This window comes from Ambystoma mexicanum, chromosome 7q (assembly GCF_040938575.1).
Source record: "Ambystoma mexicanum isolate Mex_15411 chromosome 7q, UKY_AmexF1_1, whole genome shotgun sequence".
Lineage (NCBI taxonomy): Eukaryota > Metazoa > Chordata > Amphibia > Caudata > Ambystomatidae > Ambystoma > Ambystoma mexicanum.
This window is the reverse complement of record NC_090941.1, coordinates 13,052,758-13,074,313: the sequence shown is the minus strand read 5'-3', so window position 1 is coordinate 13,074,313 and position 21,556 is coordinate 13,052,758. Positions and strand designations below refer to the sequence as shown.

The window sequence follows — 21,556 nt, the reverse complement described above, 5'->3', positions numbered from 1 at the left end:
ATTTCGCTGTGGCCTGTGCGATTTTCGCTGTGACCTGGCGCATGCTGTTAGATGGCCTGTGCGCCAACGTGCGCCGCGCACTTTTTTATCGCACATCCGCTGGTTTTCTCGCGCACGGCCTTCCATGAATCGACATGCGCTGCTTTTCGTGCGATTTTCGCACTTGCACTGCAATTTTCGCAATTCCACTGCGATTCGCACGTTTTTGCCCACTTGCGCCGCGCTAATTATTCCATGAATCGGCCTCATAGTCTTTAAATCTAGGCTAAAGCTTGGAAGAAGAGGGGATGGTCAGACGCTGAGAAAGACCTGCAGAACGTAGATAATGTTGTGGAGAGGATGACTTCAGATACAGAATCTAGCACAAGTTTGCAGACTCTATTGTCTACCCATCAGATTTACTGCCACCCTGACCTGTGTGAGCCAATCAACGTGACTTATCAGTGTTCTAACATAAATCACTGTCCCATGTGTAACTTCAACGCCTTCTTTCTTATCCAGTCCCTACCCCACACAACAGCATTTTCAGTCATTCAGGTTGAAGTGAATGGTGCAGCAGAGGAGGTATCAGTTTTCCTGATTATAATATGAGGTTGCTGTTCAGGTTCCAGTGCTCTTTGGTTCAATTACATTCCTGAAATAGTACATGGAATCGTTGTGCATTGTATTTCAAATATGACGATTGAACACATGTCATAGAACTTCAATTTGCCCTTGTGTTTCATCAACAATAATACATTAAAAAAAAGTAAGTACGAGTTTAATCTGCAGGATGGGATGTCGAAACACTATTGTAAGTGCAATTAGCACTGGAACACCCACTTCCCTTGCAAAATACCATTAGTGCAATGCATTTGTGTACAAGGGCAAAGTTTACTCTGGTCCCAGCCATTTGGCCTGTTGCAAAAATGCACTGAAATCATGTGTCTTGTGCATTAGGGCACCGTTTGCCCCAGTGCTAATTGCACATGCAACAGTGCAATGTAACTGCATACCACCCATGATGCAAAGCGATTTCTCCTGCGTTCAGAGACGTTGGACAAAACAGCAGTAAACACACTTGCCTGCGAGCCAAGTGCGTAACAGCTCATCATGTGTTGCATATCCATTTACTGTTTTGATTTCAAAACAGATGGGGCGAGAATTTCTGATTGCAACACAATCTAACCATCCGCAACTATAACTAGAACAGGCAAGCTTAATTATGCCCACCTTTACTCTGAAGTCATTGATAAGGAAGATCACCAAGAAACAGTCGGGGTTGTTCTTTATAATCATTGCAGGTGCGCCGAAGAGACAGCCATTTTTCTCAGAAGCGGACCAAAGCCTGTGGCATTCATGGAATTCCAGAAAAAGACGTGTTTGCACGTTTGGTGCTCACTCATATAACCAAAGACGTCCTATTGCTATTCTGCATTTAGTTTCAGTTATCTCGGCATTCTGAATTATTACTGCTTCAAAAAAAACCTGAACTGTCCTGGTAAACATCTCATTCTTGTGTTGCTTCCACCAAATATATTTTCTAAACCTTTTTTCTAAGGTTGTGTTCTCTGTCAAATGCCTAACTAGAATGCCATGCAAATGCCAGCACCTGTGATTTTTAATTAAAACCAGTATTAGAATGTGTCTCTCCCAAACGCCCTTTCTGAACCTTCACCCGGATTGCTAACAAACGTAATATTGTGTTGTTTTAACATAATTTAAAGCCATCTCATTTTCAAGTGTTGGTGCTTTCTTAAAACCGTCAATGCTAGCACTGTAAAATTAATATGACTGTGAAGGTGGAGTCCTTCATGGCAGCTTGACCTCCCTGTCTAAAAAAATAGATCAACCGTTCATTGCTTAAATTTAAGTCAACTTTCCAAATCTCAGTCATGCTTGACTTGCCTCAGACAGCCTTGGGATGGTACCCTCGCTTGCATCTTTCCACATCAAATGAGACAATTGATAAGTTCTAGTCTCTGTGACATATATTCAATATAGTCATTTCTGAACTATATTTTGTAACCTTATCGTGGTTATTTTCTTATTAATGTTTATTTTCACAAACATATTTGATTTCCGTAACAGCCTTCCCTCTTCCATAAATGTCTTATCGGAAGCTGCAGTCTTCCAGATCCATCCACAGCTTGCAGAAAATGCAGGCGTTTGATGAACCATGCATTGAACATAAACAGGGACATCATTTAGGGGTCGCAAGTGCTACCCCTAAAACAAAACAAAAAAAAACCTTGTCTTTTTTTTTTTTACCTGAAGCTCCTGGGCTATAGCCAGCACCATGTGACTCTTTGCTTCTGGAGTGGCTGGGTTTCTTGTTCAAGCCTCATTAAAAAAAAAATAATAATAGAATAGGAATACCAAATGATTTGTCTTTCTGGAATTCTATACAATATTTCCTAGACTCATTAAAGGTTTATTTCAGGTGCACTTCAGGGGGCGAGTCACTGATTTAGTCTGTTCCTAAACACCTCAAATCAGTACTCATTTATCGACCTCAGAAGAGATGAAGGGCTAACACAGGTTGGGCGATATTGTATGTATATTTATTCTATATAAAGCACTTAAGCGTAATTGCTATATAATAACACATCATTATCATTTGGCCATGGATGTCTTCTTGCAGTCACAGTAATTTGGTAATATGGGCACACTGATCTTAATGATGCATATGGCGTTCCATTCTTGTATGAAATGTATATCACATTATATCGATATCGTAACGATACCACTTCCTGTTTTGTCAAGGGGTAAACGGTTGTGTTCATTTGCTTCCCATGATATCACTTCAGTGTGGGGTCAAATGACATCACTTCCTCTGGTTTCATCAGAGGTTAAGGGTCATATGATGTCACTTCCTCTACCCCAGGCCTTTTGGTGAAATGATGTCCATGAACGTAAACCCCAAAGCAACAATTTCATCTCCAGAGCTATCCCAGAAAAGTGCATTTTGAAATTCTGTAAAGATGTCTTTGATATCAGTTTTTGAGATGAAAGCTGTTGAGGAGATGTGTGAGGCAAACAATTGCAAACTGAAATTACTGCATTTGTTCATTGGCTTACAATATGCTGACATGAGATTCAAAAGGCTTGAGTTTTCATTTAATAGCTGGGGACCAGGCTATTGGCTTTAGCATAGTTGTCGTATTTATGATAAGAATGACGCATAATTGATGTGTAATTCTAAAAACAACATTGAGTCTAAGAGAAATACCCTGAATTTGGGAAATCATCACCAGCTCCAGAGGTAGCGTGAGCAACATCAGTGATTCTAGATGAGGGATCTTCACTGCCAGACAAATTCGCGCCAGGTTTCAGTTTTAGGCTGATTTGGATTTCTTAACCAAACATCACAGAGTCATATTAAGGGACTAGAATGGGCCCTTTTGTCACTTTTAAGCATTATGAGAATTAGGGTTTTAACAACTGAATACTGGTGGAGTGGTCATGAGAATGGATGCGGTAGAAGAATTTTCAGGCTAAGCATTAAACTTTTTAAGACTCACTTTAATAAACTCTGCTTGCTCTACTGGGCTCAGCTCCGATTTTTTCACCCACTCTTCCATTTCTTTACAGCCATGCCTTCCCAACGCCTTTCCCACCTTAACCAAACATGCTATTCTGCCTAAATTATATGTTTGGACATTTCTTCCACATTAACTCAATTATACCTGTCCCTTTTGCTATAACTAATTAATTTCTGAGAATTTAATTATTTAATGGAGTCTAGCAATGGTCTCAATTTTGGGTTGTTGCCTTTTACAGCAGATTATGTATCTCATACTGCCTAGGAAACTTATTTGGATACATTCTACATCACTCAAAGGTCTTATTTGAGGGCTATATTATTAAACATTCTGCCTACGTGGATTTCTTTTAGCTTTATATTGATTAGCATCAAGAATATTTTCCCGCAAAATACGAGATTAGCAGGAATTTTCTAAAATGTGTTTATATATTCCCAACTTGGACAAAATTGCAGCTATGCCAGTGATTGGACATAGTAAGGGGGCACATCCCACTGTGTGGGGCCAACAGGACAGCATGTTGAAAAAAGAATATGTGGATACAATTTAGATTACTTATATATTTTAGAAAGATAACTGATACAAATATTATACTGATGATAACAACGCAATATGACACAAAGAACGAACCTCCATGTCTAAACTGGAAGCCATGGAAAAAGATGGGTTTTATAACTTTCACTCTATAGTCTATTAGGTAAAGTAAGCACTATAAGCATATTTTCTGAGCCTCTGACATATTCAATCAACACTGATGACTTCAGTATTATACATTTCTTGTGAACGTCTTCAGAGTCCCATCATCTGGGTATATCTAAGGTATTAAAATATGGAAGGGATATAATGAAAGGGGCTGACATAAGCGTAAACACACAGCTCCAGTGCTGTATAAAATTGAATGGGTGAACTAAATCGTCTCATAAAAAAGTAAGACAGCTGAAGACTGACACGTTGAGAAATACACCATATGCAAAGACGCAGATGCAAAGATACACCAGATGCAAAGATACAGAAGAATTGGCCAGATTTATATAGAAAAAGTGGCTAAAAAATAACAACCTTATATTTTATATATCACAAAGTTAATTGGATCCGACTTCGCAATAAATAGGATAGACACGTAAATGAAATGGATCAAATCGATGCGTGCCATTTACATTAGGTTCCGCTTCTTCTAATTGAAATCAGCATCACGTCCACCATGTTGTTTTGTTTGAACAGGCAAATTGCTGTTTTCTTTTGCCAATTTTGAATCATGACCAGGCCACACCATCTGACAGCACTAGAATAATACTGCCTCCTCCCACCTTATAATAAGGCTTATTTGTACAATAGGACAGGAAGTTTGTTGCAACTAGTGTTTTAAATATATTTGCAATAGCTACTGATCAGGTGCACAACAGATGAAATATAAGCTCAGCACAACAGTAGTGATGTCATTCTGGTCTTATTGTAGTCACTCTGGACAATCAATACTTGCAATGCCAACTGAGCCGTAAAACTGTTCCAAAATTATTTCTGCGTCACCTATTATGGAGGCAGGTGAGTGGAGCAGCGATGCGCGGCGCCCATTTTTGGGCCAAAAACACTTGAAAAAGTGTCTGCATTCCCTACGAGCCCCAGCCACTACTTCCTGGTCTCTCCCCCTCCAACCCGCCTCCCATCCCGCCCACGGGCAGTGATTGGCTGCCTAGCGTGCAGCATCGGGGCCCAACGCTCGCATGCTCCCACCAGCTCCATTTCCCATTATGGAGGCAGGTGAGTGGAGCAGCGATGCGCGGCGCCCATTTTGGGCCAAAAACACTTGAAAAAGTGTCTGCATTCCCTACGAGCCCCAGCCACCATTTCCTGGTCTCTCCCCCTCCAACCCGCCTCCCATCCCGCCCACGGGCAGTGATTGGCTGCCTAGCGTGCAGCATCGGGGCCCAACGCTCGCATGCTCCCACCAGCTCCATTTCCCATTATGGAGGCAGGTGAGTGGAGCAGCGATGCGCGGCGCCCATTTTGGGCCAAAAACACTTGAAAAAGTGTCTGCATTCCCTACGAGCCCCAGCCACCATTTCCTGGTCTCTCCCCCTCCAACCCGCCTCCCATCCCACCCACGGGCAGTGATTGGCTGCCTAGCGTGCAGCATCGGGGCCCAACGCTCGCATGCTCCCACCAGCTCCATTTCCCATTATGGAGGCAGGTGAGTGGAGCAGCGATGCGCGGCGCCCATTTTGGGCCAAAAACACTTGAAAAAGTGTCTGCATTCCCTACGAGCCCCAGCCACTACTTCCTGGTCTCTCCCCCTCCAACCCGCCTCCCATCCCGCCCACGGGCAGTGATTGGCTGCCTAGCGTGCAGCATCGGGGCCCAACGCTCGCATGCTCCCACCAGCTCCATTTCCCATTATGGAGGCAGGTGAGTGGAGCAGCGATGCGCGGCGCCCATTTTGGGCCAAAAACACTTGAAAAAGTGTCTGCATTCCCTACGAGCCCCAGCCACCATTTCCTGGTCTCTCCCCCTCCAACCCGCCTCCCATCCCGCCCACGGGCAGTGATTGGCTGCCTAGCGTGCAGCATCGGGGCCCAACGCTCGCATGCTCCCACAAGCTCCATTTCCCATTATGGAGGCAGGTGAGTGGAGCAGCGATGCGCGGCGGCCATTTTGGGCCAAAAACACTTGAAAAAGTGTCTGCATTCCCTACGAGCCCCAGCCACCATTTCCTGGTCTCTCCCCCTCCAACCCGCCTCCCATCCCACCCACGGGCAGTGATTGGCTGCCTAGCGTGCAGCATCGGGGCCCAACGCTCGCATGCTCCCACCAGCTCCATTTCCCATTATGGAGGCAGGTGAGTGGAGCAGCGATGCGCGGTGCCCATTTTGGGCCAAAAACACTTGAAAAAGTGTCTGCATTCCCTACGAGCCCCAGCCACCATTTCCTGGTCTCTCCCCCTCCAACCCGCCTCCCATCCCGCCCACGGGCAGTGATTGGCTGCCTAGCGTGCAGCATCGGGGCCCAACGCTCGCATGCTCCCACCAGCTCCATTTCCCATTATGGAGGCAGGAGAGTGGAGCAGCGATGCGCGGCGCCCATTTTGGGCCAAAAACACTTGAAAAAGTGTCTGCATTCCCTACGAGCCCCAGCCACTACTTCCTGGTCTCTCCCCCTCCAACCCGCCTCCCATCCCGCCCACGGGCAGTGATTGGCTGCCTAGCGTGCAGCATCGGGGCCCAACGCTCGCATGCTCCCACCAGCTCCATTTCCCATTATGGAGGCAGGTGAGTGGAGCAGCGATGCGCGGTGCCCATTTTGGGCCAAAAACACTTGAAAAAGTGTCTGCATTCCCTACGAGCCCCAGCCACCATTTCCTGGTCTCTCCCCCTCCAACCCGCCTCCCATCCCGCCCACGGACAGTGATTGGCTGCCCCTCATCTCATAACCAGCCCTCCCAGGGCAGCCCTCTGCCCGGCAGCCCCTGCGGCTAAGGGCCCCATGGCCAAGGGCAGCTCCCACTAGGGCGGCTCCAGAGAGTGTCTGCAGGTGTCAGCAGGGGAAGCCAATGAAGCCACCAGACACCAACAAAACTGTAAGTGCTGGCATGGGTGGGGAGTAGAGCAATTACTCTACTCCAGAAAGCTCCTGCCACTCTAATTTACCTTTCAATGGCCTGCAGTATAATGTTAACCAGTACCACACCCCGAGAGAACCACAAAGATTAGCCTGCACCACATCTAACACTGCACTTAGATGGTACTCTCAACCTTAGCCCGCATCGCATCTAGGTAGAAATAATGATTGTTAGCATATGCCACACTTAGATGAATCTCAAGTTTAGTCTGCGCCAAATCTAGACAGAAATGTAATTGTCAGCAAAAACCGCACCTAGATGGCATTTCAGAAATGTGATTGTTAGCATATGTGATTCCTAGCATGCACCACAATTAGAATTATGAACCTAGCTTGCGCAGCATCTAGATAGAAATGTGACTCTAAGAAAAGCTGCATTGAGAAGTGTACCCAATTGCCTATGTGTATTTAGAAGTTGTGCCCAATAGCCTCTCTGAGAAAGTTGCATTTAGAAGTTGTGCCCAATGGCCTCTCTGAGAAAAGTTGCATTTAGAAGTTATGCCCAATAGCCTCTCTGAGAAAAGTTGCATTTAGAAGTTGTGCCCAATAGCCTCTCTGAGAAATGTTGCTTTTAGAAGTTTACCCAATAGCCTATGTGTATATAGAAGTTGCGCCCAATAGCCTCTATGTATTTAGAAGTTGTGCCCAATAGCCTCTCTGAGGAAAGCTGCATTTAGAAGTGTACCCAATAGCCTATGTCTATTTACAAGTTGCGCCCAATAACCTCTCACCTACCACTGAGAAAAGTTGCATTTAGAAGTGTACCCAATAGCCTCTCTGAGAAAAATTGCATTAAGAAGTGTACCCAATAACGTATGCGTATTTAGAAGTTGTGCCCAATAGCCTCTGAGAAAGTTGCATTTAGAAGTTGTGCCCAATAGCCTCTCTGAAAAAGTTGCATTTAGAAGTTGTGCCCAATAGCCTCTATGTATTTAGAAGTGTACCCAATAGCCTCTCTGAGAAAAGTTGCAATAAGAAGTGTACCCAATAGCCTATGTGTATTTAGAAGTTGTGCCAATAGCCTTTCTGAGAAAAGCTGCGTTTAGAAGTTGTGCCCAATAGCCTCTCTGAGAAAGTGACATCTAGAAGTTGTGCCCTATAGCCTCTCTGAGAAAAGTTGCATTTAGAAGCGTATCAAACAGCCTATGTGTATTTAGAAGTGTAGCTGGTTCCAGTATGGTCTGGAATGCAGGGAACGTTTGGAAGAGCATGTAAACCCACCATATCACACCCCACGCTTACTCTCTCCTCTACATCACCACTCAAATAGAACACAGAGATACTATGACACCATTCGGTATAACCGTTCTCATACCAACACTTCTCGCTCACTCCCCATCACTCTAAGTAAACACCGCTGGTTACACACCCCCCAGCCAGGCGTTCTCCTCAGGCCTAACGCAGCCACAGTTGGTCTGGATAAATCCTGCCAGAACTAACACATACCCCTGACATCAACCACCACACCTACCGCTAAGAAGCAGCTATTTCACGAATAACGCACCAGCTGCACACATACCCGGTGCGCACACGCGCCGTTTGACCCTCCCCACTCTCTCTACTGACTTGAACTTCGGTTCCCAAGGGCGTTCAACCTACCAGCGCCTTCAGACCATACCAATGGTATATAAGGCGCTATATAAGTGCAAAATAACAATAACAATAACAATAACAATTAAACTGCCCTGGTGACCTCAAAATGACTTTGAGGTATGATAATCACTCTTGATTATGCTATTTTGAGAATACAAAGAGTGTTTATTCAACACACATTTAATTTACTTGGTCTCCTATTTTCTGTAAAACAAATGGTATAAGCAGAGTTTGAAGTGAACAGGAACTAAAGGGAACTAAGTTCTGGAAAGGCTATTTTTGCAGTTAAAACATGCCTGTTCACTTTATTTGACAGGCTTTCGAAGCTAATCTCTTTTCCTGAACTCCTGGTGACCTTGGCAGGAGTAAAATAATGTGCAAGAGCTTAATAATTACTACTTTTAAGTTCCTGTGTGGGTGAAAGACACAGCAGGATGACCTTGTTATGCTAATAGAAGCAACGTTGGACATTACAATTAACAAGTGAAGACTGTTCACTTTGTCATTCTTTTTAAAAGCTCTTGTGTAACCTTGATAGTTGAAATGAATAGTATGTGTCTTGAATCGTTCCTTCTTTTAGAAATGAATGTCCCTCATTGTCCAATGTTTTTTTGGTCTGAAGGGACTATGACCTTATACCTCACATAATACCAAATACTCCTATACAACGTTTGGTTATCAGCGTACACAGATGCCTTTCACATAGCTTGGTCTGAGGAAGTGAGGTCAATTTGACAAAATTCTTCTTCTTGTAGTAGTAATGTCATTCGTTAAAGGTGATATCAAATACATACATATAATTCATTATAAAACCAACAGATCCACAATATAAAATACATATACAATTTAAAAAACGCATAGTATTATGAATTCTAAAAATCACAAAGAATATTCAAATTCTTCATAAAAGAATGGAGGAAATAACGGATAGAATTTTCTAGACTCGATGCACTTCCATTTAAATGAAAGGAGAGAGTCTACTATTCAATGTTCCCATTAACAAAGATTGATTAAGGTGTAACAAACCTACACCTATGAAGCCAGGTTCCTCAACTGTCCTGACACTATAACAAACTCAAATAATTTCAGAACATCTGAAGAGAGAGTATGCCAGTTAAAAACCACTGATTCGGATCACACAACTGGATGGGAGGGGGAGGAAAGGAAGAATACCTCTGAGGAGGTGTAACTGGTAGTGAGACTTCTTAGAGACGTCAGAGATGTGAGGAGAGAAGGAGAATGTGGAGTCGAAGATGACCCCAAGGATTTTGGCCTCACAGGTGGGAGTAGGAATAGACCCAAGAGAGGCCAGCCAGAGATGTGTGCTGGAGTTTTTGAAGCGTTATTCCATCAACCACATTGGAGTTTTTACTATGGACATACAACATTTTTAAATTCTTTGTTTGGGGACAAAGGTTGGAAAGACCAATCTGACAGACATTTTTCTCTCACTGGATGTTTATATTACTTCTTTTAGTAGGACTCTAAATGTATCATCTTCTGGTCAGGCCCTGTTACAAATCCAACAAAAAATGTCTTTGGTGCAGATTGGTGGAACAGTGTGGAATTGTATAAGGAACAAACTTAAAAGATTTTCTGATCGAAACATATAGATTTTTCAAAGAATCATCAGCCCCCACTTAACCCTCTGCATTACAATTGCAATCTGGTTTAGGTGTCAATGGTATAAATGCTCTAATTGACATCAAATTGTGCATAGCTATCTGTTAGGACCCTCCAGGCATTACTGGCTATATGACAATTGGAAACCGTAACCGTTTCCCAAGATTTCAGGCCCTTCACACAAGGAGATTGTTGACTGAAATCGGCAAAACATCAATGAGGTCATAGAAGGACTGGACAAGTTCATTTTAAGTGTCTCGACTAAGGGGAAAAAAAACTCAATAGCGTGAAAATCATGTTTCAAGGCCCTAGAATGAACCATTTCCGAGATATTTGCAGTGCAACACGATGCACCATGCCAGGGTGAGGCGACAGGTGGGGAGAGTGGAGAGAAGGTCCCAGTATGCTGTAGCATGCCAACTCTCGCCTCCCCTCCATGTCTGCTCCGGGGTATATCAGCCAGTCACACACTCCCATTCTCAGTGCAGTTTAATTTAGAGTGCAAAGCACATCAAGGCATAAGCGACTTGGAACAGTGCCTACAGGATCATTGATGTTTGACAATTGATGAGGGTTTTCATGTCTGTCTACTGAACCTGTGCAGAGTATGGGTACCTTTTGCTAGTGTATTCATATTTTTAACAAATAAGCATCTATTAGAGTAGCCCCACATCTCCTCCCAAAATACTACAACTGGGGTACCTTTAGATGCATTGATTAGCATCTTCCCCAATTTCTTGTGCTCAATCAGTTTAGGCGATGTGACATGAGAGAAACAGATTTCTGCATGTTTAATGTGTTGAGCAATGTTTTAGTTGAAGCAAAATAAACATTGTGTAGTCATAATAATGTATTGCCTTCAATGACCTACCCCCTGCCTGAAAAATAGTCAGTTGCATCCCCTTCCCCCTTCATCTTCAATAATTTGGTCTTTTCCGCAATTATAACGTGTGTTAAAAAAGTATCACAGATAATCAGAAGCTTCTTCAGAGAAAAGGCACACATGGTCATTTGAACCAAATCCTCTTTGCAAAGGAGGGCAGGCGATGGATCTGTATCTACCATGAGTTATTTTGCTAGTGCTGCAGCCACTCTTTGAACAATGCCATCAATAAAAAAAACCAGAAAGGATGGGGACCAAAACATGGGGAAAGAAATTGGGCTTGGTGTGATATGCAGAAGAGGGGGAGAATACCAATTGTTTACCATTGTGTAAAGGATATTGTCATTGCTATAAATGTTATATAGAATAGGTAAGAGAGACTTTTCAGCTATTTCCAGTTTCTTCATATGTATCTAACTGCTTTGATGTAGTAATAATATCAACAGCTGCCCTGAGATCAATACAAGTTAAATATCCACACATTACTGACAATATAGGAAATAATCTGAAGCAATGGGTCAATTGTGTGCTTTCCTTTTCTAATTAGTGCTTGCACATTTGATTAGGTTGCAATTATAGTGAACAACTATTATTTCCAAACATCGTTATCTAGGGAATGGCTTGCTTCTATCACACTTCCTGTAAACTAGAATGCCAGTTGAATAGCATGAGGACCGTGTAACCTAGCCACACCCCATACATGTAGCTACATACATAAACACAAATGAAACCCAGATGGCTAAATCACTCCAATATAAATCTATGGTGATTCCTTTTGGCATGGGATATTTTAAGGGTTTTGCCACTTACACCTAAATAAAAGCTAATGTCCAATGGACCAGCATTGACTTTTTCCTCACTAGAATTACTGCAAATAAAGTTATGTAGGTAATATAATTTTGAAAATGTATTAAACAATTAGTCCCCATTGATGTTATTAATGAAGTTGACAAAGAGATTATTCCAGTTGAATGAGAAGCCACAAATCTTTGGAAACCCTTGGAGTCCAGTTGTCAACCATTGATTGGAGGTCCCTGCCCTTGCTCCGAGTTATCTCTTCTTTATTTTTTTTTCTCTCAAAAAGCAGTTTATATTTATTTTGCCCCTCCTTGGTAGAATAAGGTGAGACAGTTGGTAATCTTTTAAGAATGTTTGTAGAGGTGAACGTATGCACACAATAGTAGAGAAATAATAGGAGAGAGTGAATGCAGAGATTAGACCAAACATATTTCTTAAAAGGGCCAAATTCGCTTGGCTCCTCCGAGAGGGATGTGAATTAGGAGACTAATATACATTGAAATATATCATGTGCGTGGGGACACCCACACCCACACCAGACCTTGATCTGGATTTTCTCGCTTTCACTGAGACTTGGTGCACGGCCAGCTCCTTCACAAGTTTTGACACTCTTCCCTGGGAGGGCTACAGGATCCTCTCCGAACCCAGGACCTATCGGCACAGAGGTGGAGTGGCCCTTATCTTTCCTGATTGGGTCCTTGCCTCTATAATTCCCACCCAGACTTACTCCTCCTTTTATATGCCTGGTCTGCATGTTTTCTATCTCTCCTGGCCTGTCTCTGACTCTGCCCATCATTTATAGGCACCTGGCCAGGTCACCCTCTTCCTCTCTGACTGGGCAGATCTCTCCTCCTCTCTCCTTGCCTCTAAGCTCCTCTTCCTTGCGGATTTCAAGATCCATTTGGACTCCCCAGACCACTGAGGCTTTTCCACAACCTTTGTGACTGTCTCTCCCTATCTATTCTTCCCTATGGTCTGACACACTTGGATGTTCTCATCTCCTCAGACATCCCCCTCTCACTACTCTACTCTCTTGGACTGGCCACTTTCTGCTTTTCTCTCACCTGAAACTGTCTGTTCCCCTGGCAAAACCTACCCCAGCACTGCCACCTTCCTTCGTGGTCATTTGATGTATGAAGCGGGTTAGAATTTTACACTTTTGCCAGTACTTTCTCTCCTCCTCCTTCCCCAGCAGCTGAATTGCATGCCGACACAGCCCTCTCCAACCTTGATCTCTCTATCTCCAATACTATCGATATCCTTTCCCCTGTCATTAGGTTCCATCTGAAGCCTGCCTACAAGTGCAATTCTTTGTATACTCTGACCTGGCCGCTCTGAAATGCAAGTGCAGAGTGGCCGAGCAGAAGTGGAGAGCTTCGGTACATCCTCTGGCAATCTGGCCTGCCGCCTGCTGCAAAGGCAATACATACCCTCCATCTTTTCCAAGAAGAGTGTCCACATTAAAGACGGCATCTCTGTGGCCATTAACAGCAAGGCCGATTGTTTGATAATCTGCAAGGAGCTGGACAATCCAACTATAGACTCTTCCTCCTCCAGTTCCTTCCCAGGCACCTGGTACGACCCTGGCTTCTCATTTCACAACTAAAACTCATTACATCGTGTCCACGCTATCCTCCTCTCCGCATCTCTCTCCCTCTACCTCTCTCAGGCCTCCTTTAGCCACCCTTCCCGCTCCTCTCCTTCTCTCCGCTCTCTCTCCTACAACACCCGATGCTGTTTCTAGACAAGTCTGGTCTGTTAACATTTAATTCAAACAGGTGCTACCCTGCTCCTCCAGAACTATTAAGGACATCATTGTTTCCTTCGCTCCAGCCTTGGCCTATTTCTGCAATCAATCCTTTGCCAATGGATCTTTCTCCTCTCTTCTTAAGCACTGCCTTGCGCACACCCTTGTGAAAAAGCCTTCTGCTTATCCTTCCTGCCCGGCCAACTATCAACGATCGGTATCACTCCTTACCTGGGCAATCTCCTTGAGAAATTGGCCATCTCTGAGCTCAACCTCCACACTGAATCTGCTTGTTATCTCCATGACCATCAGTCTGGCTTCAGATTGGCGTGAGGCAAGGACACTGCTCTCCTAAACTCCTGTGAAGATCTTCTCTCTAAATTTGACCCAACCAGCTCTCACAACAGCCTCTTTATCAATCTTCCTAACTCTACTCTTCTCCATCTTCAAATAATCCAGAACAAGACTGTGATGCTGGAAATGCATTGGAGGGACAGGGCCTCTGTATCCTTGTCCTTTACTGCTTTTTATCGTGTGTTCTGTCATGTTTTCCATGCAGGAGTTCATGTGGGACTCCTGGCAGTGCAGCTCTCTCTTTTGGTTAGGTGTACAGACCCATGGGATACCCTTATGGCACCCATGGGTGGGGGTACAACCCTGTGCCCTTAGTGTATGTTTTTAGGCACCTGTGTGTGGCCGACAGAGCAGGGTATGGGCTAGTGGCAGCTCCATGCTGAATTTGACAGGTGCTCTGAGTATCCTCCATTTTGGGATACCCAGGCCCTGCCATTGGAATCAGTCGATTCCTGATAGGAAACAAGATGGCCCCTGTGGCCTCTTGCTTTCTTTTGTCTCTTACCTTGTTTTCCCAAAGTCCTGGGAAGCCCTGGCTCTGTCCCTTCCCCCTGACTGGATGTTGGGTGGAAGTTCCATATATGGCATTGTTGTGAAGTCCAGGCCAGACTGGCTGGAGCCTTCCCAGTGACTGTATGTTGTGGGTACACCCTGTGGGTGGAACCTGGGTCATGGAGTATGTGACGAATAAGCATTCTGTGTTGTGGATGTCTAGTATCTGGTGTTTGACACAATGACTGAGACAGGCCTGCTCGAAATTGGTATGAATGCAGTGTGGAATGTTGAATTGCTGGGTACTTGTCCCAATAGACATAACTTGTTATGAGTATCTGGAGAGAAGTGAATGGCCTGAATGCACTATGCACCTGATTGGCTGCCTGCCTGCATGAATGCCCTTCTGACCGATTGGTTGCCTGAGTGTGACCCAGCAGAATGAATGGGAGATCAATTAGTATATCTGGGGGCCTCTCACTGCTAGAATGTGTGTTCAGAATCTGAAGTCCAAACTACGAAGACTAACAGGAGTGAAACTGAAGCTTGACCTTGAAGCCCTGCTGGAAGAGAAGAATTGTTGTTGCCCTTCTTCATCAATCTGAAAGCTGCTGTGTCTCCAAGGACTGACCCAGAGAGGACCTGGTAAGGCGCCCTCTTCCCGAGCTACGAGGGACCATTGTGCAGCAGCTGATCTTTTCCAAAGACCTACAACAGGCTGCCGACCAGAGACGGGGACTGCCGCGGAATCCCAAAGAGAAGCGCCCGGACTCTTGTCCGCCACCGTCGACGACCACCGCGCTGACCGGAGCCGCCGTGCTCCCATTGACTAAGAACTTAATTTGACCTAAGGACGCTCTTGCCTGCACCGCCGCCCGCCTTATCCTGCCGGAGAAGGACAGACCGTCGACACGCCGAGGAGCATCTGCTGATGGGTTTCCCGCCACCTAAAGACCACAGAGACGCCAACGACTTGACGCCCTTGCTGGGCCACAGTTCTTCAAACTCTTTGTGGTCCAGAACTATAGACATCTAGGTGCCACGCACGCCTCTTCCTTGCAGGACTTCTACGCTTCCCAGTCGAGGAGCTGCGCTAGGAACGAAGCAGCCACTTCACTGCCGTAGTTCACCGTGTTCATCGCCGGATGTTCGACGACCCATGGCTCCTGCCTTAAAGAGAGTGCACTCAAGAAGGGCCGTCAATTTCCCGACGAGGAACTATACAACACCAGGTACTTTGGGGGTTGCTGAACTATTGGAAAGACTCTTGTGAACAATATATGGACTGGGCTTGTGATATATCTTTATTCTACAGGTTGCCCAGGTGGGGGGATATCCACACAGAACTGTGTCTAGGTAGGGGCCAGTATTCTGCCAATTTTTCTAACCAACTGCTTTCCTCTTATATATATTGCTGGTTTCCTTTACAAACTGATTTGTGTGACATTTAACCGTACAGTTGATGCACTTTAAAGAAAAGAAATCTAATAATAATTGTGGTACCAGTACAACTGTATATTTGCCATTGTAGATAACCGAGTACGAAGTGAGTTATTGTGATTTTGTACATAACCTTGAATATTAATTATATAAAAACTGTGTTTTAACTAATACTAATACAGTGTGTGGATGTTCCTTTGTGGGTGCTTGGGGACTACACTGTACTTAAGAACCAGCCTGCATCACCTCCTGAGAAGCTAGGCCTTGATTGCTCAACCACGTACCAATAATAGAGAATCTTGGCTGGGGTCTTCTGTGCCTCTCCTCTGCCATATAAAGAACAGAAGTACAGATGCCCCCCTCCGTTCTTTACAAGGACTGCACGACTTATCCTTGGTCTCAAGCCCATGCACTGCATCTCTCCATCTCGAACTTGATCTTTGCAGCCACAGGGAGCAGTGGAGAGATTGCAAAGACCCTCTGCATCATACACAAGTCTTTCTGGGTCTGTGGTCCTCTCTCCTTCCAACATTTTCTTCCTAAAGGCCTTCCTTCTGAAGCCCTCTGATCAGCTACCTCAAACTCTCTGCAGTTCATATGCTTCTCAGGATCACCTGAAGTTCCGGAAGCTGCTCAAGACCTTCCTCTTCTATTCCTCCTTCTCTCTCCCTTGCCCCTGCTAATCTACTAATCTACCTGTCTGCTCATCCTGACTGTTTGGGTGATTGCCCTCAGAGTCACATAAGGTACCATACCTCCCCCTTGACCAGTCACCCTCCACTGCCTTCTGGCCTACCCAACACTTCTGGTATGGGACAGTACCTGTGTAGTCCTCTGCAGTCCTTACACTTACTCCCTGCTGCCTGACTGCACTTCTCCTTGTGCCCCTTCCCTGCACTTCTTCCCACACCCTCTACAATGCACTTCTTGTTGCACTTGCACAATCTGAACGTCACAAGGCCTAGTAAGATTGTTTGTCTTGTCATCACTCTGTCTCCCCGCCTTGTCTTTTGGCACCTAGAGACAATTATGTAACAGCGCGTTATAAATACCAAATCATATCATATCAATACTGCAAAGGTGAGAGACGTTACTCACTGAGAAAGCTGTTCCGCCCTTATCCCCCACTGGTGCAGCAGGGTATGGAGACAAATAAACTGAAGATGGTAAAAGGATTCAAACTAATGTTGTAACAGTAAAAGAGCATGCATTAGACATGAAGCAAACATGCACTCCAGATGAAGAGCATGTATAAAAGGTAAAATATGCATTTAGACATTAGTTTAAAATAGCATAGCATCCACAGATATGAAGAACATTTACACTACCAATGTATAAGCTGAATGCAACATGGACGGCACACACCGAAGTAAGAGTGTAATTGGGCAGCCATCTTCTTAAAAATGGAAGCCACAGCATGTCTTTGAATGAACACGGGCCTCAAGAGCTTGAGAAAACTCAAAAATATATATCCAGGCAGAGCTCAGACAGTGGCTGACAACTCGGGCAAAGGTTATAGTGAAATGAGGGAGGATCATAATAAGGTAAGAAAGGCACAAGAAAGCAAATCACATGCGCACGCAGTAAAATCCCAGATTAATGAAGGTTTCATAGAAGCAAAGCCAGCCTTTGTTAGCCTAGTGCAGTACAAAGGTAAGCCAAAGGGCTCCATGAAGAATAACTCGAGTGTCCCTGGCGGCAACAGAAAGCACAAAACATGCATTAATATTAGCTAAAACTTCAATAAATAGTAGATACATCTATTCCAAACACGACCCTTCACATGTGACCCATAATTGGAGAACATTGGGCTTTCATTAGAAGCAAATACAGATGTGGCCACTGTGATATTCCCAGAATGCACACATAGACACAATGTGCCACACAAGGTCAAGTACAAAATTATTTCTCTGTCTCATGGCCTGAGAATGAGCAATGGTAACTTTTAATTGAAGGAATAATGTTGCATGGGACTCTCTCCCTCTACTCTACTTCTAGCTCATATCTTGACGACATGTCAAGTGTCCAAGGTTGTTTAGCAATGTGCAGACCTATCATAATCCTTAGTGTCATGCCGCCCATCAAGTAGTAAGTCAACCAACCACTTGCCGGAAAAGATTACATATTTTTTTCTTTATCACTATAGAGGTGGATCCAGGTCGAGCCATCAGATACGTGTAACCCTTTGAAATGTTCAACTCATATAGAACCAAACCCACTTACCTATTCCCAGTCCCAATATGCTTTGTATATGATGTCATGTTTTGACATCATTGATGACACATGTATATTACTTAAGCAATTTCTTTTTAGTAACATGTTGAAAGAGATGATATTTCAATGCTTTTATGCTGTCCCGGCATTGTCTTGATTTGAATAAAGTTTGGTTTTGCCATGCACTTTGTCTACTCATTCATTGATTCTGGTTTGGACTGATTCCGCTTCCTATGGGTCAATATGGGATTTTGAGACCAAGTTAACATCTGTATTTAACAATTTAAATAGCAGGCACATTTCAAAAGTGAATTGCTTTTTTGATACTCTATCTACAATGTATGCCTTGTGCACCCATAATATGGGCCCACATACCCAAATCACTATTAAATCTCAATGTCTGGCATTGCTTTTGTGGGGGAGGGGTTGGGGGCAGTAAAAACAATGCTGTAAGACATGCCTGTGGAGAAAATATAACATCACTTCTGACAGTATTTGTTGAAACAGACACTAACATGTGTATACATTAGAGCAGTAAGAAGGGAGATGCAAACAAATAAAATGGAACTGCAAAAGAAATGGAAAATATGGTTCGAAAATATAGACAGAAAATATCACAGACATGCTTGTATAAAGGTGTGTGTGGAGCCACTTTATTGTCATTGGTCGCTGTGTTTGGAAATATCTGATAATAAACAGAGTGCATTGATAACAGACAAAAAAGAAGGGTAAAAGTGGTTAGATTGCCATTGTTGATGTATGGTTATGCTCCGTCCTCCGTCCACAAAAGCTGTCGTGTATAAACAAGAGTTTCTGACCAGTGTAATATTTGTAATATTAATCCGAAATACATAGTAACCTAACTATAAAGGAAAGTGAAAGGTACAGACTTGGGGGCCGAACAATCTACCCCAACCCCAGAAACAATGGAAAGCAGTGTAGATGATATCCTATTGGTCAAAGCAACATATAGTATAGACGAGAAAAGTTCAATATTACATCATCAAGCATACATTAATATTGCAAGGTGGGTGATGATATATTTAATTTTAATGTTTTAACGAGTGAAATCGGGCTAGTCAAAAAAGTGCTCCATTTCAAAAACAAGTTACTACATGACTAATTGGTTCATAGTTGTGGCCACTGTGTAAAAAATATGTTTTGCCATGTGAATAAAACTCAAATACATCAGTTTTCGGAATCTTAAAAGCTACACAAACAATGGGAAAAGACTGTTCACAATTAAAGACAATATAGTGGCATTTTGATGAAGGATTTCGAAGGTGTATGTTCGGTATCACAGTGTTGCCATGTGATTATTTAAAAAAAAAATGTAAATTAAATCTATTGGATTTCACCACAGTTGACCTGTGTAACTAGAAATGTTACTCATATCATGAAGATACATATATTCCATTTTTCAGAATATATATTTTGAATGTATTAGTGTGTTGTAAAACAGGAATGTTGTATTGCATTGGAACAATAAGTACACACTTAATGGGTGACGTCTCCACATCCTTACAACATAGCCAATCCATGTTGCACCAATGAACACACAAAAGGCTTCTGCACAAAGTTGTTGTTATGCTCAACTCAAACTTACCCTTGAAATATGCCTGGATGTGGCCATTTGATTCACATTTTGTTTACTATGAGTAAATCAGAATCATTATAAGTATATCAGGTGCAACTTAGTTGTGAATTGAACGTTCTGTCCAGACGTTACCCAGAGTTAAAGACACTAACTTCTTTGTACATCAGACACCACGTGACATCTTCACATAAGTACTTCAAATATAGCCTAGACGACCACCAAGAGACACTCAGCACTAAACTAAAAGGCCCTCTGTTGGAAAAGAGTGTTCATCAAGTAATTTTCAAATGACACTTTATCGGAAGTATAGTCATAAACAACATCGGACCATTTTCTGCATGTCATACTTATTGATACAAACATGAACACAAATCTGCACTCCAAAGTAAAGCAGCAAAATCAAAACATAAAAATCATTTATAAAACCTATCAGGGAGATACCTTAATATCACAGTCAATGGGTCTCATTACGACCCTGGCGGTAAACATGCCATATGATATGGCATTTATAATGTGCCTATATGCAAGTTTTTCGAGGCACGACGAGGCAAGGGAGGGGAACAGAGGGAGAACAGACAACGATCCTACTAGGACAAGTGTCATTCAGATCGCGCAAGTGCATGGGAAGGGGGAAAGTGAGAAGCGAGGGGGGAAGGGAACAGTGCAGTACATGTGATAAAAGAATAAATAACAATAAGTCGAGGTACAGCCAGCAGGTGGCACATGCAAGGGTAAGTGTAGACATCAGTGTAAGTGCTGGTAATGGTACTGTAGGGATGCAGAAAAAAGTCCCCATGAGAGGGGGGTGCTAGGACGGCAGTGCTGGTATTTGACGGGATGGGGAAGGGACATGGGCCCGAGATCATAGGGTGGCCAGGTAAGCGGTCCAGTTTAAGTTTCAGCCAGGAAGTGAACAGGGGAGAGGAGGGGAAAAAGCAGAAGCAAAGAGAAAGGTTTTTAGGTGTTTTTGGAACTGGAGATGGTTCTCCTCAAGTTTCTGGGAGGCTCTTCCAGAGGGAGGCCTCAGCCGAAGAAAGAGATCTACCACCAACTTGTTGCTTCGCAAAGCGACTGGCCCTGAGGGAGTTGGAGGTGGATGAGCGAAGAGCTCGAGAAGGAAGATATTTCTATAGGTCAAACTTGTACTCTGCCGGTCCGGTAACAACGGTGCCAGTAAGCCTACTGGCACCGTTGTTACCAGAATGACAGGGTTATAATGAGGCCCAATGTTCTCAAAACTGTCAGTCTAGAAAAATGTATACCTTTACTTTGTGACCGCAAACGTATTTTGGTGGCCATTGGCAAACCGTCTCATGCACGATATGATAGAATATAGGTTTTCGAGCTTGCCAATGAACGGCCATTTTGATGTAATAAGAATCGCCATTTTGTTTTCTAACCATTGCTCATTGCTTTCTGTTCCTATTGCTTCACAGTATATTTTCTGCTTACACTGCTCGACCGTAAAACATTGTTGTCTGCACGTAAAAAGGACAAGGCCTCAGGGCCGTGAGGATAACAAGAGTTCGTTGAAACGCAACATAGGCAGCGCCAGGAAGAATGCCCGGCTCCATCCCGAATGTAGCCTTGAAGCAGAGCTGCAGCGCATTTAATCATTTTGCAGCTGCCAGCCAGTCTGGTTATATGGTAGAATATGTTAGAATAATACAGCTAAAGGC

The 21,556-nt window shown here is 43.7% G+C and overlaps 1 protein-coding gene across 8 annotated transcripts in view; it reads right to left on the bottom strand.

Annotated features, from left to right (window-relative positions):
* The window catches only part of DMD (dystrophin), a 7,616,828-nt gene that overhangs the window by 6,553,376 nt on the left and 1,041,896 nt on the right, over positions 1-21,556 (bottom strand). The gene's annotated exons all lie outside the window — the stretch shown is intronic.